Source organism: Pinus tabuliformis, chromosome X (assembly GCF_031772625.1).
Source record: "Pinus tabuliformis cultivar Carrire ecotype Pingquan chromosome X, CPIR1, whole genome shotgun sequence".
In the NCBI taxonomy this organism is placed as follows: domain Eukaryota; kingdom Viridiplantae; phylum Streptophyta; class Pinopsida; order Pinales; family Pinaceae; genus Pinus; species Pinus tabuliformis.
The window spans coordinates 1,539,120,240-1,539,144,550 of NC_142308.1; the positions used below are offsets into that span (position 1 = coordinate 1,539,120,240).

Consider the following 24,311-nt stretch of genomic DNA (forward strand, 5'->3'; position numbering starts at 1 on the left):
CAGCTAGAAGCTCCAGCTCACCAAGTATGGAAAAGGAGGGAAGTAAGACAGAACCAGATCAGGCGCCTCAGCCGATGGAATCGCCCACGGACAATATGGGACACACCCATGTCACAGCTAGCTCCCAGAAACGTCCCCATGAGACTTCATCCTCTGATTCAGAGAAGGAGTCCCCGAAGATAGAGAACTCCAGTCTTCAAGTTGTTCTAGCCCATTCTCCCCATGATGGCTGGACGAAAGTTAACAAAAAGAAAGGGAAAAAACATTGTGGTGTAGTTACTGACCCAATGGGGTAATTGCCGGTTAGTTAATCTAGGCTCTCGAATCTTCTGTTGTAGCTCTGAGATTGTATCTTTTCTCCCAGACCGAGGTTGATGATTCCATCATTTCCGGTCTGTCGGTCTTTTGCTTTTCATATAGCTCTGTGATCGTTTCTTTCCTCCGGGACCGAGGTTGGTGATTCCATCATTTCCGGTCTGCCGGTCTTTTGTTTCTCCTGTCTGTACTATATTTTACTCAATAGATTTAGTCTTTACCGATAAAAAAAAACAAGTGAGCACTTCATAATGATATGCACTTCCATAGTGGGTTTTGGCATGTGCTAATGTCTCCCAACTCCAAATAGGGTTATCCAGGCCTCCTATTAGGTGGTTTCTACCTCTAAAGGGGGTGGTATGTCCGTGGTACAGCCTTCAAATGGTGGTGGCATGTGGCATAGTGATGGGATGGAGTAGGGAATGAAAGGGGTCAACCTAGATCGCATGCCATGTTACAAGGGTAGCTAATAAAAGGGAAGCCCACTTGGGTAAATAATGTGTAGGAGGGAGCAATCGTGGTGCATGAGTTACCCCGGCCTTGATTTTTCCACCCTTCTTCATATGTCTTTTGCCTTTTTATGATTTTCTTTGGTTAACTGCTCGGGGCTCTAGGTAATGAGAGCATGATGCGTAAAGTATAGCAATGGATACCCCCTTATAAGGTGGGGCAGTTCATCACCCACTGGGGGTTGGGACAATCATGGGTTCCTGAATGATAAAGGAGGCTCATCAAGGGCCATGTAGGAACCAAGGTGATGGCCATGGAATGGGGTAGAGCTCATGTCATGGCTTTTGCCCACGTGCTAAATGCTTTTGTCCTGACCATCTTTTGCATTTTGTGGTACAATTTCCTGTTGAATGTGGCCAATTATGCTTTTTCTTTTTCTTTTAGTTGCATCAACCTCTGGGCATCATTCCAGGCCTGACCCAAGATGTGGGGCAAGGGGAGGGGGTGGCTAACCCTATGTGGACCTAGTGGAGGAATGTGGACCCAAGTGGGAGGAGAGATGATTGGGGGTGTAATGAGCGGAAGGGGAGTAATATATGTGAATCAAGGAGCGGGACCACACAACCAAAATTAGGGTTTCCCATATAGTACCATCCCTAAAACCAATAGGTCAGTAAAAGAGATCCCACGGGACTAGGGTGCAAGGTTAACATCCCAAAAGAGATCTAGGGGACAAGAGCACAGACCTAGGCCACCCTTTCTGCCGAATCCCCCCATTAATCCATGCCTAAAGTTTCCATGATAAATAAACTAGAATACTCAATTACCAAATAACGAGGCATACCTTTAGGTTTGGGAGGCCCACCTTCAAACATATGATCATGACAAATGGGTGAGGGACTGCATGGTTGGCTCAGGTGGAAGAGAAATGGCACATCGAACTAGTTGGTCGCTGTGAGGGGTTGTTGGTTGCTTGTTGAGGACCATCATGGAGAAAAAATTTCTCCCAAGGATATCACGCACAAAATGGTGGGTAACAGGCCAAACATATAATCCATGGAGATGGATTTCCAAGGTTGGCTAGGAGTAGGCAGAGGAGTGTACAGACCTTACTTCTCAATGGTTGGCTTGGCAATAGCACAGGCAGCGCAGGATCTGATATATTTTCCAACATCTTGTCGGAGTTTTGGCCAATTAAAATACTTTCGCAGTATTGCCAAGGTTTTCTCCAAACCAAAGTGTCATGTGACCTGACTGTAGTGCACCTCCCAAATCATCTTGGCACGCTCGCTTGAAGGAACACAAAGGTGCCCCAGGTAGCATAGGAATGCATTCTGGAGGTGGGATTCTGGTACTTGCTTGCCATTCATCAGCATCTGGTAGATGGTGGAAAATTCTGGATCATTTTTGTAAAATTGCAACCATCCAGAAGTTTCATGCCCACAAGAGTTGAGAACAGTGGTCAGTGCCATAACTGGGCGCTGATTGAGGCAATCTGCAATGTGATTGGTGTTGCCCTTCTTGTATTCAATGCTCAAATGGAATTGTTGCAGGTATGTGAACCATTTGAGCATGTATATTTCCACAGTTTATAAAATGTTGTTGACCATTTCTGATGGCGATCGTTCTGCAACTTCTTTTGTGTCTGTATAAACTGCAGAGGTTGGGGATCTGCTTGGATGATCATCTCCTTCCCCATAATGTAATGTTTCCACTATCGACAAGCCTGTACGATGGAGTACATGCTCCTTATCGTAGGTGGGGTATTTCCGAATAGTATCAGAGAGTGTCTCACTATGATAGGCCACCGAATGCCCCTGTTGTGTGAGAACTACACCAATAGCATAGTCGGAGGCATCTGTCTCAATTTTAAATGGTTGTTGCAAGTCTGGCAATGTGAGCATTGGCGCAGAGCAAAGGCGATGTTTCAAATCAACAAATGCCTTATGTTGTGCCTCGGACCAAAAAAACCTTTGCTTTCGCTTCGCCCTTGGTAATTTGACTCAAAGGCCAAGTGATATGAGAAAATCCCAACACGAACCTTCGATAGAAATTGGCCTCTTCGAAGCTCTCTGAGAGTTGTCGAGGCTAGCTAATCCCGAATGACTTGGATCTTAGCTAGTCCACATGCACGCCTTGCTCATCAATTATGTAGCCCAGGCCCCAGATATTAGACTTGGTTCATGCCAAAGGAGCATTTCTCCAAATTGGCACATAGTTTGTGCTGCTGCAGGGTCTAAAAGACCTGTTGACTATGTTGTAATTGCTCTGCCCAACTCTTGCTGAAGATGAGGTTGTCGTCCAGATATACAACCACAAACGAGTTGATGAAAAGCCACAATATGTCATCCATCAACCTCATTAAAGTTGCAGGGGCATTTATCAACCCGAAGGACACACCAACCACTCAAAGAGGCCCTCCTTGGATTTGAAGGAGATCCTTAAAAAATGTTTTAAAAAAAATATCTCACATAATTCGACGGTCTAGGGAGAGTGCTAGAACGCGTTAGTGTTTTTCTTCAACCTACGAATCTGAATATGTCGTCGTTGACGAGCTTATGTTCGCTTCAGATGCCCTCGGCATACAATGTCTTGAAGGTTGTTGGCCACTTTGCGGGATAGTGCAAGGTTACGACTATTTAGAGAAAATCGGGATGGGCATCTGACCGGATCAATATCTTTGATTAAGTTTACCATTGGGTTTCAGACATTGTTTTTATCTTCATCGTCAAAAATCTCTACTTTGCACACACTAATCTACCACCTGTACTTTATCCTTGCCCAAGACCTATCACAAATCGTTTTGAGGAATTAGCAAGCGTGGGGAAATTGTGGAAGTTTAAGCCGCATTCTCTTTCATTTTTTTTCTTGGACCAAGATGCAAGGGTTGTGTGGTATACGCAAATATGGTACCACTTTCCTCACAGTCTAGTAGATCTAGGACATAATTGTAACAGATTGCAATTGCATTATGGGCATGAACAAAGGATTTGGTCCCAAATCTAGCCACTTTTCTTTATGCTTAGAGGTTTTTTGTAAGAAATAAAAATTTGGATCTGGAGGATTCTTTTCAAATCTTCATAAAAACCCTAAGTGGGAAATCATTTCTCATAAGGGTTAGAGCCTTAGATGTAGTGAAAGATCTAAAAAAGAATGTCTAATATTACTTGGGTATACCGCTAAAGCTACAAAATTTGATTTATGGAGGCAAATCGTTACAAGATATCAATCAGTTGAAATATTATGACATTGAATGTAATTCCACTATTATCATCAATCTGAGGCTACAGGGAAGAAATCCAGGAATGAATAATCCAAATGGACCAGCTTCGTCTGCTAGATCCCCAAATGGGCTAGCTTCGTTCAAGGATGCCGTGAAAGGGAAAGTTTCCATACCAGATGGATAGACCCCAAATCTATCGACCCCAAGCCCTTACATTATTGAACAGATGGAAAAAGTACCAGAAATGACCCTAAATATGCCAAAGGTAAGCGGTCTTTTCACAACCCTCTAAGCTAGAGCCCTTTTATATAGATTTAATGGTTTATGGCATAAGTCAAAAGACTTACATCAGTGGGTCTTCACCAACTGAACCAATAGCTGTGATATCTCACTATGCTCCAAGGGGTTTTTTGTTGTACAATTCGACGCTCAGAAAGATCTTGATTTTGTTTTAAATGAAGAGCCATGGTTTTGGGGCAGAGTAGGCCTCTTCATAACTCCATGGTTTCTAGATTTTGATGCTACAACAATGGTGGTTACAAAGATGTCGGTATGGGTGAGACTACAAAATTTCCCTCTCCCTTTCTGGCAATGAGACTACACAATCTCCCTCTCCCTTTCTGGCACCACCAAGTATTAAAAGGTATTGGAAACACATTGAGGAGGTTTCGAATAGAAAAAGGCTTTTTTACCTTTGCCAAGATGTGTCGAGATAGACCTTGGTAAAGGCCTACCAGATTGTATCCATCTGGCTCATAAAGATTTTAAGTGGACTCAAACAATAGATTTTGAAAACACAACATTTAGTTGTTGAATTTGTCTACAAACAAGGGATTTGCAGAATACATGCCCGCAAACAAAAAAAAATTATAAAAGGGCAAATAAAAGACACCAAAAATCAAAGGGATGGCAGGTACCAAATCAACATCTTTCATAAGACAAAGAAGAAGAAATTAGAATCATCAAAAAGTGGAGGAAAAGAATCAACAAGGGCCTCAAGCGGAGGAGGGAGAAAAGAAGCGGAAAGACGCCGCATATAACGCTGAGAAAGACATTGATCCAAGTACCAAAACAGCAGCATGAAGAAATATACAGCACTCAAGGAGCGGGTGGAACAAAGCTGACACATATATCTGAGAGTTCCAACTCAGACAAAGAAATGCCCATGAAGATGGAAGGAGAAGAAAAGGCAATAGTAGCCACTGCTCCCAATCAAGGAGTTTGGCGAAAGGTCGAGAAAAAGAAAGGAAAAAAGGTCAAGCTAAGTGATTTTTATCACACTTAGCCATGTCAAATTTATGTAATATTTGTAGCTTTTCTCTTTTTTTAGCATCAATTGAAAGGTTTCCTTGATCAAATGCTTTCGAGCATCTGAAAAATGTAATTTTGTTCCATGGTTTCTAAGTTGAATAAAACTATGATTTTTATAAATTTTTCTTTGGGAAAATTAAATAAATAAATATATATATATATATATATATATACTAAGAAACCGGATTCGTTGAAAACCCCCTGCATGTCTGAAATCCGACGAATCAGACACGATTCGGTGGGTCATGTGTCCTCTGAACATGTCCGAGCGTGTCCCACGCGTGTCCGATCATGTCAAGGTGTGTCCTCCAAACGTGCCCAACGTGTACCGATTTCGAGACACGTGTCCCCTTGAATTGCGTGTTGCGTAGCCAATAAAGGGCGGTTTTGGGTCATTTCTCCCTCACTATTCTTTGTCTCTCTTGCTGTGCGTGTGTGGGAGTGACTAGCAAAGGGTTTGGGAGCATTTTGGAGGCGATTCAAGCAACAGGGAAGTGCATTTTGCTTCTGCTTTTTTGCATTTTCATTACAGTAGTTTGCATGTGCATTTTTTTTACAAGTTCGTGCATTTTTTCTTTATTTTTTTACAACATTCATGGCTCAATCAAGGGCAGCAGGGAAGGGGCAAAGAAAGGGGAAGAATGTCCCCGTTAGAGATGCTCCTCCTGTTCCAATTTCATCAGGGCCTGCAAGTGTTCCCTCTATTGGAAGTGGGGCTGCAATAGCAGCTTCAAATGTTCAGGGACCAATTAATTTAGAAAGACAACAGGCTCAAAAAAACAAATATCCCTTGTGGAAGCATGTCACAAGAGAGCAAGAGTCAGGCAACAAGTTGAAGCGAGGAGACAACGTTGCTTGAAAATGCAACTATTGCAACAATCATTTCATGAGGACTTATTACCATGTGAAAGCTCATTGGTTGGCTTTACCAAGTTGTGGAATTGGAGCATGTACACAAGTGTCTTTAGCTAAGTAGAAATAATGGAAAAAGAGGTCAATGTTGGTGTGGCAAAGGTGGCTGCATCATCTGAAAAAAACAAGAATGATGATCCCCTTCCATTCTTGAGGAAAAGCAGCAACAAATTTCCATTTGAAAGTTTTGGTGGGGGACAAGCAGCAAAAAGAAAGGTAGTGGCACTTGGTCCAATGGGCAAGATTTTTCAGAAAGACAAACGGGAAGAGCTTGATCTCACCATTGCATTCTTTTTCTATCAGAACTTAATATCCTTTAATGTTGCACGCCCACCTTTAGTTATTGAGATGTGCCAAGCTCTAACTAAAGGGGCTCCATCAGGGTATGTGCCTCCCGGGTCAGAGAAGCTTAGAACCACATTGTTGACTAAGGCAAAGAATAATCCGGATTTAAACAGGAACACAACAAATTACAGATATAACCATAAATACAAAAATGCAGTAGAAATAACATTTCATTTCATTAATATCAAATACTGAAATATGCTTACAAACAGAATGGAAATAAGACTAGCTCGGGCGATGGTAGCTTATCTCTGAGAAGAGATGTGGCAGCTATATGCCTCTGAATTGTGTTACAATGAGGCTCCAAGGCCTATTTATTATAGAGAAACAATGGAAACCCCTAAACATCCAGAAACCTAACCCTAGGAGATGAAGCGCCAAACTATGGGACTAGTTTGGGTAAATTGGTACATCAACTTCCCGAGTTCGTAAATTTGGCATACGATCTCCACTTGACACACATTGGCCTATGACCCATGTTGCTCTCAGTTTTCTCAAAAAACGTCGTTTAGGGCCTCAAAACGGCTCTGGAAGTTCACGCCTCGAAAAATTGCCAAAAATAGTAAATTGTGCTACAAATAAGGAAACTGAAAAACTAAAAGAAACAATGGTGGGAGTCCAAGTGGAATAGGCGGGTGGCCACCAATATCCACCTAGATCATTCCTCCCCCCTTAGGAAGCAATGGTCCCCATTGCGTTGAGTTCCTTCATGAGATGAGGAAACTTCTGTTGAACTTGGTCCCTGGTGAGCCACTTGCCTTGGTGAAGGAGTTGGCCTGCTTTGACAACTCGATATAGTTCGATCCTTTGTTGTCGGGTGTTCTTGATCTATGTGTCCATGATCCGATCAGTTGTGGCTTGTTCCATGCAATCTGGATTTAACTCTGTAGGTGTGAGTTGTTCTGCAATGTTTGATGTGTCTAGCAATGGTCGGAAGTATGGTCGAAGGCGGTCTACATTGAACACTAGGTGCAGGCCAAGGAATGGGGAAATGCTGAGCTCAGATGCATTGTCTCCCACAGCCTTGGTAATGGTGTAAGGACCATATCGAAGTGGTTTGAGTTTTCGATAGGCTCCAGTAAGGCGTTCATTTTGCAAATGCAACCAGACTTTGTCGCCCACCTGAAACTTGTGTGGCACCCGATGTTGATCATGTCGCTGCTTGTACTTGGCATTTGATTTATCCAAAATGTCGTGGACCTGCTGGCGGATATGTTGGATGTGCTCAATGAAGTTGTTTGCCTTATCGGTTTCGAATTGGACATGAGCCGAATCTTCCTAAGTAGTTGCAAATGGCATGACCACATCAATGGGACATAGTGGCTAGAAATCCAAAGCCCACTTGAAAAGGGTTGTGGTCAGTCGAGCTGTGGAGAGCCCGGTTATAGCTGTGTTGAACATAGGAGAGGCTCTCATCCCATGTGCATGGATGCTTTGAGTTGTACATGCGTAGAATGTGTATGATCATCTTGTTGATGACCTCTGTCTGGCCATCAGTTTGGGGATGGAAAGCTATGGACTTAGTGAGCTTGGTGTCCAACATCGATTAAAGACTGGACCAAAATGTACTAAGGAACATATGTCCCGATCTGAGATGATAGACTGTGGGATCCCAAAATGTACCCACACTCGTTCAAAGAAGGTTTTAGCAATGGCTTCTGCTGTGATATTCTTCTTGCAGGCCGCCATAATGGCCATCTTCGAGAATCTGTCGACGACCACAAAAACACAGTCATTTCCATGCTTAGTAGAAGGAAGGCCCGACATGTAATCCATGGAGATGGATTCCCAAGGTCAACTAGAGGTAGGCAACAGAGTATAGAGGCCTTGCTTCTTAATGGTCGGTTTGGCAATGGCGCAGGAAGTGCAGGATCTGATGTACTTCCTGACATCCCGTCGAAAATTCGGCCAATAGGAATACTTTTGCAGTACTGCCACCGTTTTCTCGACCCCGAAATGCCCAGCAGCCCGACTGTAGTGCGCTTCCCAAATCATCTTGGCACGCTTGCTTGAAGGAACACAAAGGTGTCCCAAGTGTCATAATAGGGCATCTTAGAGGTGAAAATCCGGAACTTGTTGACCCTCCAAAAGTGTCTGGTATGTGTGGCCGAATTCTGGGTTGCTTTTGTAGAGAAGTGGCCAATCAGAAGTCTCGTGCCCACAAGAGTTGAGCACGGTGGTTAACGCCATGATCGGTGGTCGGTTGAGGCAATCTAAAAATTATTGGTGCCGCCCTTCCTTATACTTGATATTCAAATGGAACTGTTGCAGGTATGTGGACCACTTTTGATAGCGATCATTCTGCAACTTCCCTTGCGTCTGTGTGAACTGCAGGAGCCGATGGTCTATGGATAACTGTTTCCTTCCCCAAAATGTAATGCTTCCATTGTCGGCAGACCTGCACAATGGAATACATCTCTTTGTCATAAGTAAGATACTTTCGGACTGTGTCTGAAAATGTCTCACTGTGATATGCCATTGGATGCCCCTGTTGAGTAAGGACTGCCCCAATAACATAGTCAGAGGCATCTGTCTCGATCTCAAATGGTTGTTGCAAGTCTAGTAATGTGAGCACTGGTGCAGAGCAGAGGCGATGTTTCAACTTTGTGAATGCCTTCTGTTGAGATTCAGACCAAAAGAATTTTTCTTTCGCTCCTCCCTTGGTGACTTGACTCAAGGGCTAAGTGATATGAGAGAATCCCAACACGAACCTGCAGTAGAAATTGGCAAGACCCAGAAAGCTGCGGAGCTCTGTCAGAGTGGTTGGAGCTGGCCAATCCTGAACGAATTGGATCTTGGCTGGATCCACATGCAGCCCCGGTTATAATGTATCCTAGATACTGAACCTGGGTCATGCCAAAAGTACATTTCTCCAAATTGGCACATAGCTTGTGTTGCCGCAGTGTTTGGAGAACCTGTCGGATGTGGTGGAGGTGCTCTTCCCAACTCTGGTTGAAGATCAGGATGTCATCCAAGTATACCACTACAAATGAGTTGGTGAATGGCCGCAAGATGTCATACATCAGCCTGATGAAGGTTGCAGGAGCATTCGTCAATTCGAAAGGCATAACCAACCATTCGAAAAGACCCTCCTTGGCTTTGAAGGCAGTCTTCCACACATCGGAGGGTTCGATTGGTACCTGGTGATATTCTGATTTCAAGTCGATCTTGCTGAAATATTTTGCCCCCCTTCAATTGGTCCAGAAGATCATCAATCCGTGGGATCGGGTACCTATTCTGAACATTGATCTTGTTCACCGCCCGATAGTCACAGAGTCTCCAAGTCCCATCCTTCTTCTGTACCAACACGATCGGGCTCCCACAGGGCGATGAACTCGGACGGATGTGACTTTTATGCAGCAGCTCCTAAATCTGCCTCTTGATTTCGTCGTTCTCCAAAACGGAGCGCAGATAGATTGGTCCATTGGGCAGTGGCGCGCCTAGGGTCAGATCGATAGTGCTTGACTTGACAGTGCAGAGGCACCCCTGCGAGGGAAGTGAAGATGTCCTCGTACTCCTCCACGACCTTGTCTATCTGTTGTTGTTATGCAGAGGGGCCCTGTCTGGAGGTCATGGCCAATGTCTTCTTTTTTTCCTGAGGGCGTATCATCGAGAAAACAAATTTCCCGGTTTTGGAAATGAGCTTACTGTATTGTCTTGCAGTAACCAAAGAGATGGCGGTAGGCAGTGCTACCTCCGGTATCCTGTACAACTTATTTCCCAAAGTAACAATAACAGCACAAGGCCTTGACTCATACACATGTCGCTTCCATAAGTATGGTTGGCCTAATAATACATCACAAAAATCAAGGGGAGCAACGTCACATAATACCTCATCCATGAAGGGCTTGATGTTGTATGGAACGTGGCACCGTTGGCTCACGCGAAAATCCCGTCCTTGGTGAAGGCACCTGATGGTGTACGGTTGTGGATATGCTGTGGTCGGTAAGCCTAGCCGCTTCACGACCTCTGCCGAGATGAGGTTCTTTTGGCTCCCATTGTCGAAAATGAACTGTAGCGGTGAACCCTTTACCCACATCTGGGAGTGGAAGAGGAGCCTCCTCCTCCTCTGGATCTTCGGGTTCCTCCTTCTGGATCTTCGTCGTGGCAATGGTGGCGTTGGGCTCCGCATTGATAATCTGCTTTCCTTTGTCATTCCCCTTGTCGGGTTCTGACCCAGAGTCGGAACATGCATCTAATTCCAAAGCCTTTAGCTCAGCCACTAGTAATTGCTTGGCCCGACACTCACTTGTGTTGTGAGTTGAGCTCTTATGGAACTCACACCAATTTCTCGTGTCCTTCTTCGACTTCGCGGCGTTGTTCTTTGCTTGCGGCTTTGGCAGGTTGTCCTGGGCCGCCTCGTCTTGGCTTTGTCCTTTGTTCTACAGTTTGGGGGCACTTTTCCCTTGCTTCGGATTCACAGATCCAAAGTCTCGCTTCTTCTGTTTAAACTTTTGCTCGATCTTGATGGCATATCGATATGCCGTGCTGAGCGAGATGTCCGGGAATTCCATCTTGGCCTAGATGCATCTGTGCAAGCAGCCGCGGTACTTGAGAACCAAATGCTTCTCAGAATCCTTGATACCCAACTTCGTGCGAAGGGTATGAAAAACATTGGTAAACTCCGACACATCTTGGTCCCTTCCCTGTCGCAGCATTGTCCACTTTATGTATTTATCCTCATAGCTCCTGACAGGGTAGTACTGCTCCTTGATGGCATCCCGGAACGAGTTCCAAGTGGGTGCAGCTGAAAACAGTGAGTTCGTACTTTCATCCTTCTACTCACAGTAGGTTTCCCACCAATCCTTGACGTGGGGGGTTGCTTTGAGAAGTGCAAAAGTGATCTTTTCCCGACTGGAAAAATCATGAACGGAAAAATATCCTTCTAGCAGATTTAACCATTTATCCAGTGTCTGCATCTATCTGACCCTCAAATATGGGATGTCAAAGTTAACTTGTACATTAAAGGGTGTGGCGCTTTCAGAGTCGCTGCCGGAAGTAGATGCGTCGCCCTTAGGTAGCCGCTGAAGGGTCTAGGCAAGGTTGTCCATCATCGCGTTCTTTTGTCGCTCGAGGGCTTCTTCGAGCAAGATTTTGATAAGATCTCCAGGGCCCTCGTCTTTCTTTTCATCTGCCATGGGAGGCCGTCAGGATTTGTGAGGCTGGTCTTGAAAAAGCTCGACCAATTCAAGCCCTAACTCCTTATATCCCGAACTTGTTGGGGACATGCAAATAAAAATAGAGAAAGCAGACCGCTCTGATACCACTGACCCAGATTTAAACAGGAACGCAACAAATTACAAATATAACCATAAATACAAAGATGCAGTAGAAATAACATTTCATTTCATTAATATCAAATACTGAAATATGCTTACAAACAGAATGGAAATAAGACTATCTCGGGCGATAGTAGCTTATCTCTGAGAAGAGATGTGGAGGTTACATGTCTCTGAACTGTGTTACAATGAGGCTCCAAGGCCTATTTATTATTGAGAAACAATGGAAAACCCTAAACATCCCAAAACCTAACCCTAGGAGATGAAGCGCCAAACTATCGGCCCCGTTTGGGTAAATTGGTACATCAATTTCCAGGGGTCGCAACTTTGGCATACGATCTTCGTTTGACGCGCACAATACCTCGTTAAAAAGATCTATCCGAGGACTACAACTTTTGACTGAGAAACATTGGTCTATGACCCATGTTGCTCTTGGTTTTCCCAAAAAATGTCGTTTAGGTCCTCAAAACAGCTCCAAAAGTTTAGGACCCAAAAAACTGCCAAAAATAGTAAATTGTGCTACAAATAAAGAAACTGAAAAACTGAAAGAAACAATGGTGGGGCTCCAAGTGGAACAAGCGGGTGACCACCAATATCCACCTGGATCATTCCTCCCACCTTAGGAAGCAATGGTCCCCATTGCGTTGATTTCCTCCATGAGATGAGGAAACTTCTGCTGAACTTGGTACCTGGTGAGCCACTTGCCCTGGTGAAGGAGTTGGCCTGCTTTGATAACTCAATATAGTTTGATCCTTTGTTGTCAGGTGTTCTTGATCTGTGTGTCCATGATCCGATCAGTGGTGGCTTGTTCCATGCAATTTGGATTTAACTCTGTAGGTGTGAGCTGTTCTACAATGTCTGATGTGTCTAGCAATGGTAGGAAGTATGGTCGAAGGTGGTCCACATTGAACACTGGGTGCAGGCCAAGGAATGGGGGAATGTTGAGCTCAAATGCATTGTCTCCCACAACCTTGGTAATGGTGTAAGGACCCTATCGGAGTGGTTTGAGTTTTTGATAAGATCCGGTAAGGCGTTCCTTTTGCAAATGCAGCCAGACTTTGTTACCCACCTGAAACTTGTGTGGCACCCGATGTTGATCATGTCGCTGCTTGTACTTGGCATTTGATTTCTCCAGAATGTCGTGGACCTGTTGGCGGATATGTTGGATGTGCTCAATGAAGTTGTTTGCCTTATCAGTTTCGGACTAGACATGAGCCGCATGTGTCGGAGTAGCTGCTAATGGCATGGCCACATCAATGGGACATAGTGACTGGAATCCCAAGCCCGCCTGAAAAGGATTGTGGCCAGTTGAGCTATGGAGAGCTTGGTTATAACTGTGTTGGACATAGGGGAGGCTCTCATCCCATGTGCGTGGATGCTTTGAGTTGTACATGCACAGAATGTGTACGATCATCCTGTTGACGACCTCTGTCTGGCCATCAGTTTGGGGATGGAAAGCTATGGACTTAGTGAGCTTGGTGTCCAGCATCGACCAGAGACTGGACCAAAATGTACTAAGGAACCTGTTGTCCCGATCTGAGATGATAGACTGTGGGATCCCAAAGTGTACCCACACTCGTTCAAAGAAGAGTTTAGCAGTGGCTTCTGCTGTGATATTCTTCTTACAGGCCGCCATAATGGCCATCTTCGAGAATCTGTTGACGACCACAAAAACACAGTCGTTGCCATGCTTAGTAGAAGGAAGGCCTGACATGTAATCCATGGAGATGGATTCCCAAGGTCAACTAGGGGTAGGCAGCGAAGTATAGAGGCTTTGCTTCTTGATGGTCGATTTGGCAATGGCACAGGCAGTGCAGGATCTAATGTACTTCCTGACATCCTGTCGAAGATTCGGCCAATAGAAATACTTTTGCAGTACTGCCACTGTTTTCTCGACCCCGAAATGCCCAGCGGCCCGACTGTAGTGTGCTTCCCAAATCATCTTGGCACGCTCGCTTGAAGAAACACAAAGGTGTCCCAGATGGCATGATAGGGCATCTTGGAGGTGAAAACTAGAACTTGCTGACCCTCCAAGAGCGTCTGGTATGTGTGGCCGAATTCTAGGTCACTTTTGTAGAGAAGTGGCCAATCAGAAGTCTCGTGCCCACAAGAGTTGAGCACGGTGGTTAACGCCATGATCGGTAGTCAGTTGAGGCAATCTGCAACATTATTGGTGTTGCCCTTCTTATACTTGATATTCACATGGCACTATTGCAGGTATGTGGACTTCTGATGGCGATCATTCTGCAACTTCCCTTGCATTTGTATGAACTACAGGGGCCGGTGGTCTGTGTGAATGACCGTTTCCTTTCCCAAAATGTAATACTTCCATTGTCGGCAGGCTTGCACAATGGAATACATCTCTTTGTCATAAGTGGGATACTTCCGGACTGTGTCTGAAAGTGTCTCACTGTGATATGCCACTGGATGCCCCTGTTGAGTAAGGACTGCCCCAATAGCATAGTCAGAGGCATCTGTCTCGATCTCAAATGGCTGTTGCAAGTCTAGCAATGTGAGCACTAGTGCAGAGCAAAGGTGATGTTTCGACTCTGTGAATGCCTTCTATTGAGATTCAGACCAAAAGAATTTTTCTTTTGCTCCTCTCTTAGTGACTTGACCCAAGGGCCAAGTGATACGAGAGAATCCCAACACGAACCTGTAGTAAAAATTGGCAAGACCCAGAAAGCTGGGGAGCTCTATCAGAGTGGTTGGAGCTGACCAATCTCAAATGACTTGGATCTTGGTTGGATCGACATGCACCCCCCGTTCATCAATAATGTGTCCCAGATACTAAACCTAGGTCATGCCAAAAGTGCATTTCTCCAAATTGGCACATAGCTTCTGTTGCCGCAGTGTTTGGAGAACCTATCGGATGTGGTGGAGGTGCTCTTCCGAACTGTCGTTGAAGATCAGGATGTCATCCAAATATACCACTACAAATGAGTTAGTGAATGGCCGCAAGATGTCATCCATCAGCCTCATGAAGGTTGCAGGAGCATTCGTCAACCCGAAAGGCATAACCAACCATTTGAAAAGGCCCTCCTTGGTTTTAAAGGCAGTCTTCCACACATCGGAGGGTTCGATTGGTACCTGGTGATATCCAAATTTCAAGTCGATCTTGCTGAAATATTTTGCCCCCTTCACTTGGTCCAGAAGGTCATCAATCCGTGGGATCGGGTACCTATTCCGGACAGTGATCTTGTTCAGCACCTGATAGTCAATACAGAGTCTCCAAGTCCCATCCTTCTTTTGTACCAACACAATCGGGCTCCCACAAGGTGATGAACTCGGCCGGATGTGACCTTTCTGCAGCAACTCCTAGATCTGCCACTTGATTTCATCGTTCTCCAGAACAGAGCGTCGATAGATTAGTCCATTGGGCAGCGGCGCACCTGAGGTCAGATCGATGGAGTGCTTGACCTGACAGTGCAGAGGCACCCTTGCGGGGGAGGTGAAGATGTCCTCGTACTCCTCCACGACCTTGTCCATCTCTTATTGTCGTGCGGAGGGGCCCTGTCTGGAGGTCGTGGCTATCATCTTCTTCTTTCCCTGATGACGTATCATCAGGAAAACAAATTTCCCGGTTTTGGAAATGAGCTTACTGCGTTGTTTTGCGGTAACCAAACAGATGGCGATAGGCTGTGCTACCTCCGGTATCCTGTACAACTTATTTCCCAAAGTAACAATAATAGTACAAGGCTTTGACTCATACACAGCATGTCGCTTCCATAAGTATGGTTGACCTAATAATTCATCACAAACATCAAGGGAGCAACGTCACATAATACCTCATCCGTGAAGGGCTTGATGCTGTATGGAAGGCAGCACTGCTGGCTCACGCGAAGATCTTGTTCTTAGTGAAGCCACCCGATGGTGTACGGCTGTAAATGCGCTGTGGTCGGTAAACCCAGCCGCTTCATGACCTCTGCTGAAGTGAGGAACTTTTGGCTCCCGCTGTCGACAATGAAATGTAGCGAGGAACTCTTTACCCACATCTGGGAGTGGAAGAGGCGCTCCTCCTCCTCTGGATCTTCGGGTTCCTCTTTTTGGATCTTCGTGGTGGCAACGGTAGCGTTGGGCTCCGCATCGATAATCTGCTTCCCTTTGTCATTCCCCTTGTCGGGTTCTGACTCAGAGTTGGAACATGCATCTGATTCCAAAGCCTTTAGCTCGGCCACCAGTTGTTACAGATCAATTTGGGAACATCAATACCATCATTCAGATCAGTGTTTTAGGGCTCATCAAACCCTAATTTCAGTTGCTACATGCCCTAAACAAGTCACCCCTTTGAATGCCTCCTTCCCAGACAGTTTCACGACTTGAAGACATCCAGAAATAGCCTCCAGAGGGACCAGCGCAGGTAAGCCCTTGTAAGGGTGCGCTGCAGAGCACTTAGGCTTCCTTTCACCTATGCTGGGTGAGATTGAGCGAAATTCACATAGGGTTTGGGGAATATTCTTATATTTTGGAGTCATCTAGAAGGTTCCCTCACTTATCAACTCCTATGAACTCGAAAATAGATGAAGAATGAGTTAAGATGCATCCTATCCTCTCATCCCTTCCTCCATGGAACTAATTTTAATTATGGAAGGCCATTCAATGCCACCATTTATGACAAAACCTCCTTCATCTTCCTATAAATTGACCACTCATCTAAGTGATCAGGGGTTGGATTATATTGAATTGTAAGGAGATAATGCTGCTATGAGATTTGGCTTTGAAGCAAGTATTGTAATGCTACAAGTTTGTCATGCTTTTGATGTGATGTGGATGGGATCCAAGCTGGAGGAATGGCTTTGAAGCAGACACCAATGCTTGTAATTCCTTCTTCTATCTAATAAAGTGTTTGAACCTTTTTCCCATATGTTTGTATTGTTTCATAATGCTTATATGTGTGAACTGTATTTAATTCCTTTCACTTATATTCAATAGATCGTATGCTTTGATCGGTTCTTTGTTTTTTGTTGTGTTTACAGGGTACTTTTCAAGCGGATTAAGTACGGGAAGGAGCAACAGGATCGATACAAGGGAGACGAGAAGAAAGCGAAACTACAAGTAGGTCTTCCATCTTCTCATCTTATCTATTGCTTATAGGAAAAGTCTAAAACACTTTAAACTGTAGTTCTAGATACAACTACTTATCTAGGGAATTAGTATTTATCCTTAGATACCAAATTCTCCAAAACACCAGTGACTACTTGGCCCAACACTCACTTGTGTTGTGAGTGAAGCTCTTATTGAACTCACACCACTTTCCCGTGTCCTTCTTCAGCTTCGCGTTGTTGTTCTTTGCTTGCGGCTTTGGCGAGTTGTACTGGGTCGCCCCGCCTTGGCTTTGTCCTTTGTTCTACGATTTGGGGGCACCTTTCCCTTACTTCGGATTCGCAGATCCAAAGTCTCACTTCTTCTGTTTAAACTTTTGCTCCATCTTGGCGACATATCGATATGCCGTGCTGAGCGAGGAGATGTCCAAGAACTCCATCTCATCTTAGATGTACCTGTGTAGGTAGCCGCGGTACTTGAGAACCAAATGCTTCTCAGAATCCTTGATACCCAACTTTGTGCGAAGGGTATGAAAAACATTTGCAAACTCTGGTACATTTTGGTCCCTTCCCTGTCGCAGCGTTGTCCACTTTATGTATTTATCCTCATAGCTCCCGACATGGTAGTATTGCTCCTTCATGGCATTCCGGAATGAGTTCCAAGTGGGTGCGGCTGAAAACAGTGAATTCGTACTTTCATCCTTCTGCTCACAGTAGGTTTCCCACCAGTCCTTGACGTGGGGGGCTGCTTTGAGAAGTGCAAAAGTGATCTTTTCCCGGCTGAAAAAATAACGGACAGAAAAATATCCTTCTAGCAGATTTAACCATTTATCTACAGCGTCTGCATTTATCTGACCCTCAAATATGGGAATGTCAAAGTTAACTTGTACCTTAAAGGGTGTGACGCTTCCAGAGTTGCTGCCAGAAGTAGATGCGTCGCCCTTGGGTAGCCGCTGAAGGATCTGAGCAAAGTTGTCCATCATCACATTCCTTCGTCGCTTGAGAGCTTATTCAAGCAAGATTTTAATAGGATCTCCTGCCCCCTCATCTTTCTTTTCATCCGCCATGGGAGGCCGTCGAGATTTGTGAGGCTTGTCTTGCAAAGGTTTTAGCAGTTCAAGGCCTAACTCCTTGTATCCCGACCTCGTTAGGGACATGCAAAGAAAAACAGAGAAAGAGCAGATCGCTCTGATACCATTGACCCAGATTTAAACAGAAACGCAACAAATTACAAATATAACCATAAATACAAATATGCAATAGAAATAACACTTCATTTCATTAATATCAAATACTGAAATATGCTTACAAACAAAATGGAAATAAAACTAGCTCGGGCGATGGTAGCTTATCTCTGAGAAGAGATGTGGCAACTACATGCCTCTGAACTGTGTTACAATGAGGCTCCAAGGCCTATTTATTATTGAGAAACAATGGAAAACCCTAAACATCCAAAAACCTAACCGTACGAGATGAAGCGCCAAACTATGGGCCCCGTTTGGGTAAATTGGTACATCTTCTCGAGGTCGTAACTTTGGCATACGATCACCGTTTGATGCTCACAATAGCTCGTTAGAAAGATCTATCCGAGGACTACAACTTTTGAGTGAGAAACATTGGTCAATGACCCATATTGCTCTTGGTTTTCCCAAAAAACATTGTTTAGGTCCTCAAAATGGCTTCAGAAGTTTAGGACCCGAAAAACTACCAAAAATAGTAAATTGTGCTACAAATAAGGAAACTAAAAAACTGAAAGAAACAATGGTGGGGGTCCAAGTGGAATAGGCGGGTGGCCACCAATATCCACCTGGATCAGGGCCAGAGGAGCTAAGTTGCTCGATCGGCAAGATTTTCCAAAAATGGCTAAGTGTGGGATAAGTGATGAACTGTGATAAACCTTGACTGTGATCACACACTTAGCATACTTTGGTAACATGGCAACATAGATCATCCAAACCAGTGTTGCGAACATCTCGATAACATCCCAATTTTATCTCGAAATCACGATTTTTTGGCCAAGCCAATGTTTGCCGATTTTTACCGATATTTTCCCGCTTTTTACGATTTTTAAGTTTTCCAAACCCTTGCCAATTTTATCCCGATGTCGACGTTCGCAACATTGATCTAAACACATGAACAAAGAATTTCCCTCTATGTCACTGCCTTACGACAAGATACGACAAGTGTGACACTTAAAATAGACTTTAAGACGACCATAACGACACTTGTGCGACAGTGCTCAAGACTTTGTGTATGGATGCGACAAATATTTACATGGTTAAGACAACTCATATACACAAAGACCGACCTTCGAAACCATCAAAATAGGCTTGCAAACATGCCAAAAGATGACAGTTAACCCAACATGCGAAAGGGACCAAAGAACTACAAAAAAAACTCATGGAATGAGCTCTAGTGTTTGCAACAACAATGTAAAAAACCAAGTAAGGCTCCGAAATTTAGTGTAAGCCAAAATTTTGCAAGGTGTTGTAGCAACTACAGCGCTTGGCGACACACTAGTTGAACTCCAGTTTCTCTGTCTTGGTTAACTTCTTTTGTGCAGGGCCTTGGTTCTTTAGGGAGTATTGATTCATTGTGCAGATTACTTTGGCCTTCCCACTTACCCCACGAACACACATGGTCTCCTCTATACCTTCTCGGTTGAACACAACACAAGATTCAACATAATCACAATGTTTCGAGTTAGGAAGAGTCAAGCTTAGGATTTTCAAAGTATAATTTTTCATCTCTGGTGTTGCTCCGCTACCGCAAGTCTCGACAGTACTTTCAGGCCTCCACCATAATTCTGTTTTAATAGATAGCATTTTGTGGTTTCTAGAAAAAACAGATCAATCACCTTGTCAATACTTTCAAGCCTCCACCACAACAATCACCCCGCCTGCCAGTGCCAAATGATGCCAAATGAAGCCACCCTTCAGCGACCGCTTCAATGTGCATCTCTGCACTCTTTAGTGGTGATGCACGATTAAAATAACTTGATTATTTGTCACTCGGGAGTCCTCTTAATTCACATGGACTACTTGTCCCACGTCACCAACGGGTCGCAAGGGCAATACGGATAGAAAAATAGGCCAAAAGCAATCGCAAATTACCTCGAAAATACCCACTAGGACTAGGGTTAGAGTTTAGGCTATGGAAAAGCAAAATTCTTTTAGACCTTGGCTGTAAGTCCAAATCTACAGACCACCTTTGATCATATGCGAGTCGGACCCCAATTTTAGCACCTTTCACCAAAATTATGGCGATTGCACGGCTGCCCCGAAGCCTTCAACCCATCAGGTTGGCCTCCAAATATCAACACGAACATTCAAACCAGAAACAACAGCCACGGCCTTGCCTGGACATAAAACGAGACCATGGCCTTGTGGCCGCCAGACAAACCAAAAAGGCGGGTCCTCTCCAAACATCGAATATCCAAGAATTAAGAAAATGCACCTAAAATTGGGGTTTACTTTGAAATACCTAAACTCGTACGCGTATTCCGACACAAAACCCTGCCCACCAAAAATAACATCTTTTCTGGAAATTCTTATCCTCAGAATAGAGTAATTCCAGCTGAAAAAGGACCTATATTTCACATAATTTCGACTTGGAGACTTGCACAACACGAATCACGTACCAACCTGATCGATTGAGCTGTTGTTCGAATGGCGTGAGAAGGGCTTTATTCTCGTTATCATTGAGGGCCGATCAATGAGAAATGGAAATTTCCAACCAAAAAAAAAAAAACATACAAATACATGAGCAAGGGCAACATTCAATTCGTCACGCAGGTCGGGCCGATTCACCTCGAAGAACCCTCGCGAAAAAAATCTATGCTGTCTATTTTTCATTGGGATTATTTAATAAAAGGGGTTTTTAATGCGTAAGAATTTTGAAAAAGAGCCTACTTGATTGAAGCCCCAAGTTATTCGGAAGCGAGGGTTCAATTCTTCTTGGTGCATCAGAGTAAAGTTATTCGCGAGCGAGGGTTTTATTTTTATTTTAAATATAAAAATTTGTTTTCAAACAAATTTATTTTTTTTAAATGAAAAATAATTATTTTTTTATAAAAGTAATTTATAACAAAAAGAAGTTATTGGAGCTAGCATTTTGTGGAGGGTACAGATTTTTATTGCTCAATTAAAAATTAATTCGCATCAATTTTGGTGTGAAACAGTCTGGAAAAGGGTTAAAGAAACTTGGGAAGAACAAGGTGTACATTTTGCACATTTAAACAGTTGAATCGGAAAAATATTTTATTTTAGAATGTGATGCATTCAAAGCCATCAGCAAAAGCATCAGTGTCTACATTGTCTTTTCAGCAAAAAAATTATTGGAAAATTAAATCAGAACAACATCAATTTACCAACCAAAAATTCCATTAAATATTTATAATCTTAAACATTAAAATATGATATCATTTCATTTCACAACAAAAAATTCAATTCACATATTTTCACAATTATATTTTATAAATATTTTCAACAAAACAAAAATCCAATTCACATATATATGATCAAATTATTTTTCAGGGAAAAAAAGCATAACGGTATTATATAAGGAATATAACTATCAATATTACATCATATCTAAGAAATGATCGAGAACTCGATCATTCTGTGGATAGGCATCAGAAAGATCTGTACGAAATGATCCCAATGTGTCAAAATAAACCAGTAATAACAACAGAATTGTACACAACATGATCGAAATAATTATTACAAAAGTTGATCATTACCGTGAAGTCTCTACATCATAATCCACGCAATTATCAGGTAAATGGTCATTTTTATCATTATGGACCCCCAAATTGCCATTAAGTCGCTGAAGCGGCCTCCTCGTTTGCTTAGCAACACCAACAACAAACCCGCGCCACCACATGACAACCAGATGGCCGTAACGATCAGGGTCGACAATGTCTTGATGGGAAACGACTCCATTACCCTATTAACCAGGATTTTGGTCGCTCGTTTAGTCAACTCATCCAGCGCTTCCTCTATCAGACTGAAACTTGCCCCCATCTTGTTACAGCCTCTGCCTTTCCTGCTAATGGCAGCCTTTTTAAGTTTCTGACTCACCCGTATGAGCATTTACAGGAGTTATTACCGTCAATGCTACATTTCATTTTACGATACAGATGCTCTATTTATAGGAGTTATTACCGTCCGATGTGAAATGAGTACCGTCCGATGTGAAAAAATCCGATGTGAAAATGATTACCGTCCGATGTGAATGAGTATGTGAAAAAATCTGACGTGTACCGTCCGATGTGAAAAAATCTGACGTGTACCGTCCTATGTGAAAAAATCCGACGTATACCGTCCACCGTCCACCGTCCGATGTGAAAAAATCCGAGGTACTCACGTCGAATTTTTTCAGATCAGAGGTACTCACGTCGAATTTTGATGTGAAAAAATCCGAGGTACTCACGTCGAATTTTTTCAGATCCGAGGTACTCACGTCGAATTTTTTCAGATCGGACGGTGGACGGTGGACGGTATACGTCGGATTCATTCACATCGGACGGTACACGTCAGTTTTTTTCACATCGGACGGTGGACGGTATACGTCGGATTTTTTCACATCGGACGGTACACGTCAGATTTTTTCACATCGAACGGTACACGTCGGATTTTTTCACATCGGACGGTACAAATGAGTCCAATGCAATGCCTATCATGTAGAGTCATTTTTATCGTGAAATGAGTCTACATCATAAGCTATTTGATAAGCCTCTCAATACGGGTCAATAACCAAATTATAAAATTTATTTATTCCACACCAATATTTTTTATAAAGATTTAAATATATTCTAAACTCTAATTTTCCTTAATTGTAGTTCCAAAGTTTATTTTATTTTATCAAGTAAATAATTATAATAATATATAGATAACTTTCTATAAAAAGTTTTAGCTTTGCTTTCTCAATTTTGAAATTCTTTAAAAAGTAATATGTTTATTATTTTGATTCTAAATATAACATATTATCATTTTCTAATTTTTTTTTATGTATAAATTTACAATAAAAATAAGTCAAATTATAGTAAATAAATAAATAAAACAACAGACGAAACTAAACTAAAATTTATAATATTATTATTTTAAAAATAATTTTATGCACATTTAAATCTAGATTAATCAAATAATATTTTAAAATTTGTGATTTCCTTATATTTTATTATTTTAAAAATATATATTGCAAATCTAAGTGAGGAGTAAAAATTTCTATATATACTTCGCACTTGTGCACACTGAGGACATAATTAAGTGCAATCACATTTTACATGTTCAGAGATATTTATAACCGCAAATACCATTGCATCCATTACAACTATATTAATTATAACTTACAACTATTACAACTACGTTAATTATTACTGCACTCATTTCTTTTCCTGATTAAGTGGATATCACTGCATTACATATATGTGTGTGTGATTTTAATAGATATGATTATCACTGAGAGAATCATGTTTATTAACTCTTCAGTGAATTTTGTAAAATATACATTTCCAACAATGTCAAATTCACATTTTTTAGCTACATTTGTTCATATAAAATTTTATAATATTTATTAAATCAAATTGATAAATTTTCTTATGTGTAATCAATTTATTATTTAGATTATATTTATAATAAATTTATTAATTAAATTATAACATTGAAAATTTAAATCATATTAAAAACTAATTTTTTGTTACCAAATTATAAATATAAGAATATTACAGTTTCAATTGCAAGTGGGATAGAATCATTTTTCTAAGTAAGATTGTGTAATGTCTGTCGTCTTGATAAGAGGACAAAATAGCAGTTCCATCCAACTAAGCGATTAATGAAGCAAGTGGTGCAGGTATAGGTATTCTGGTGGGTAGGTTGTTTGTCAACACTAAAGGTAAGAGTAAGGTTGTTTCATTCATGCCGTCCCGACCTGAAGAAGTATCAGCAACCAACACACCCCTCTCTTTCATTTCATTCTCGATTCAAGCTTGACGGGAATAATACTCTACGACCAGCATACACCAAAACACTAGAAATGCAATGAGAAATTAATCCACACCATTGTTAATTACCTATTCAAATGTAATTAGTAATTAAATTTGTTTTTTTTAACTATCAAATACTTAAAATTTTAAAGTTTTATCATTATTGATATTTACATAAATTTTAAATTTTCTAGCTTTAAGGCTCGATGGATCTTTACGACTCGATCAACCCATATGATTGAGCTTTAAATCTCGATTAAGTTCATAACCCGGGGTTACACACGAGCTCTATGGAGATTTAGTTTTAATGCTCGATCGAGCTACTTTTTTAGCGCCCAAGGAGCTTGATCGAGCACTTAAATGGCTCAATTGAGCCATCATTTTTTCCACCCAAACGCGCCCTCTCTCACCAAAAGTATAACCCAACACCATGATTTCACCCAGGCAAG

General features: G+C 42.5%; 1 long non-coding RNA gene across 14 annotated transcripts in view; it reads right to left on the reverse strand.

Moving 5' to 3' along the window:
* The window catches only part of LOC149145918 (uncharacterized), a 35,664-nt gene extending 13,687 nt beyond the window's left edge, over positions 1-21,977 (reverse strand). For 2 of the 14 annotated variants that reach the window (XR_016264441.1, XR_016264440.1), the window contains exon 1: positions 21,619-21,977. This is a non-coding gene — a long non-coding RNA (uncharacterized LOC149145918). Of the gene's footprint in view, positions 1-20,517; positions 20,766-20,788; positions 20,841-21,618 lie in introns of those variants that run through there. The other 12 variants (XR_016264444.1, XR_016264448.1, XR_016264443.1 and 9 more) reach the window with 9 other exon arrangements.
* Positions 21,978-24,311: the final 2,334 nt, after the last annotated feature.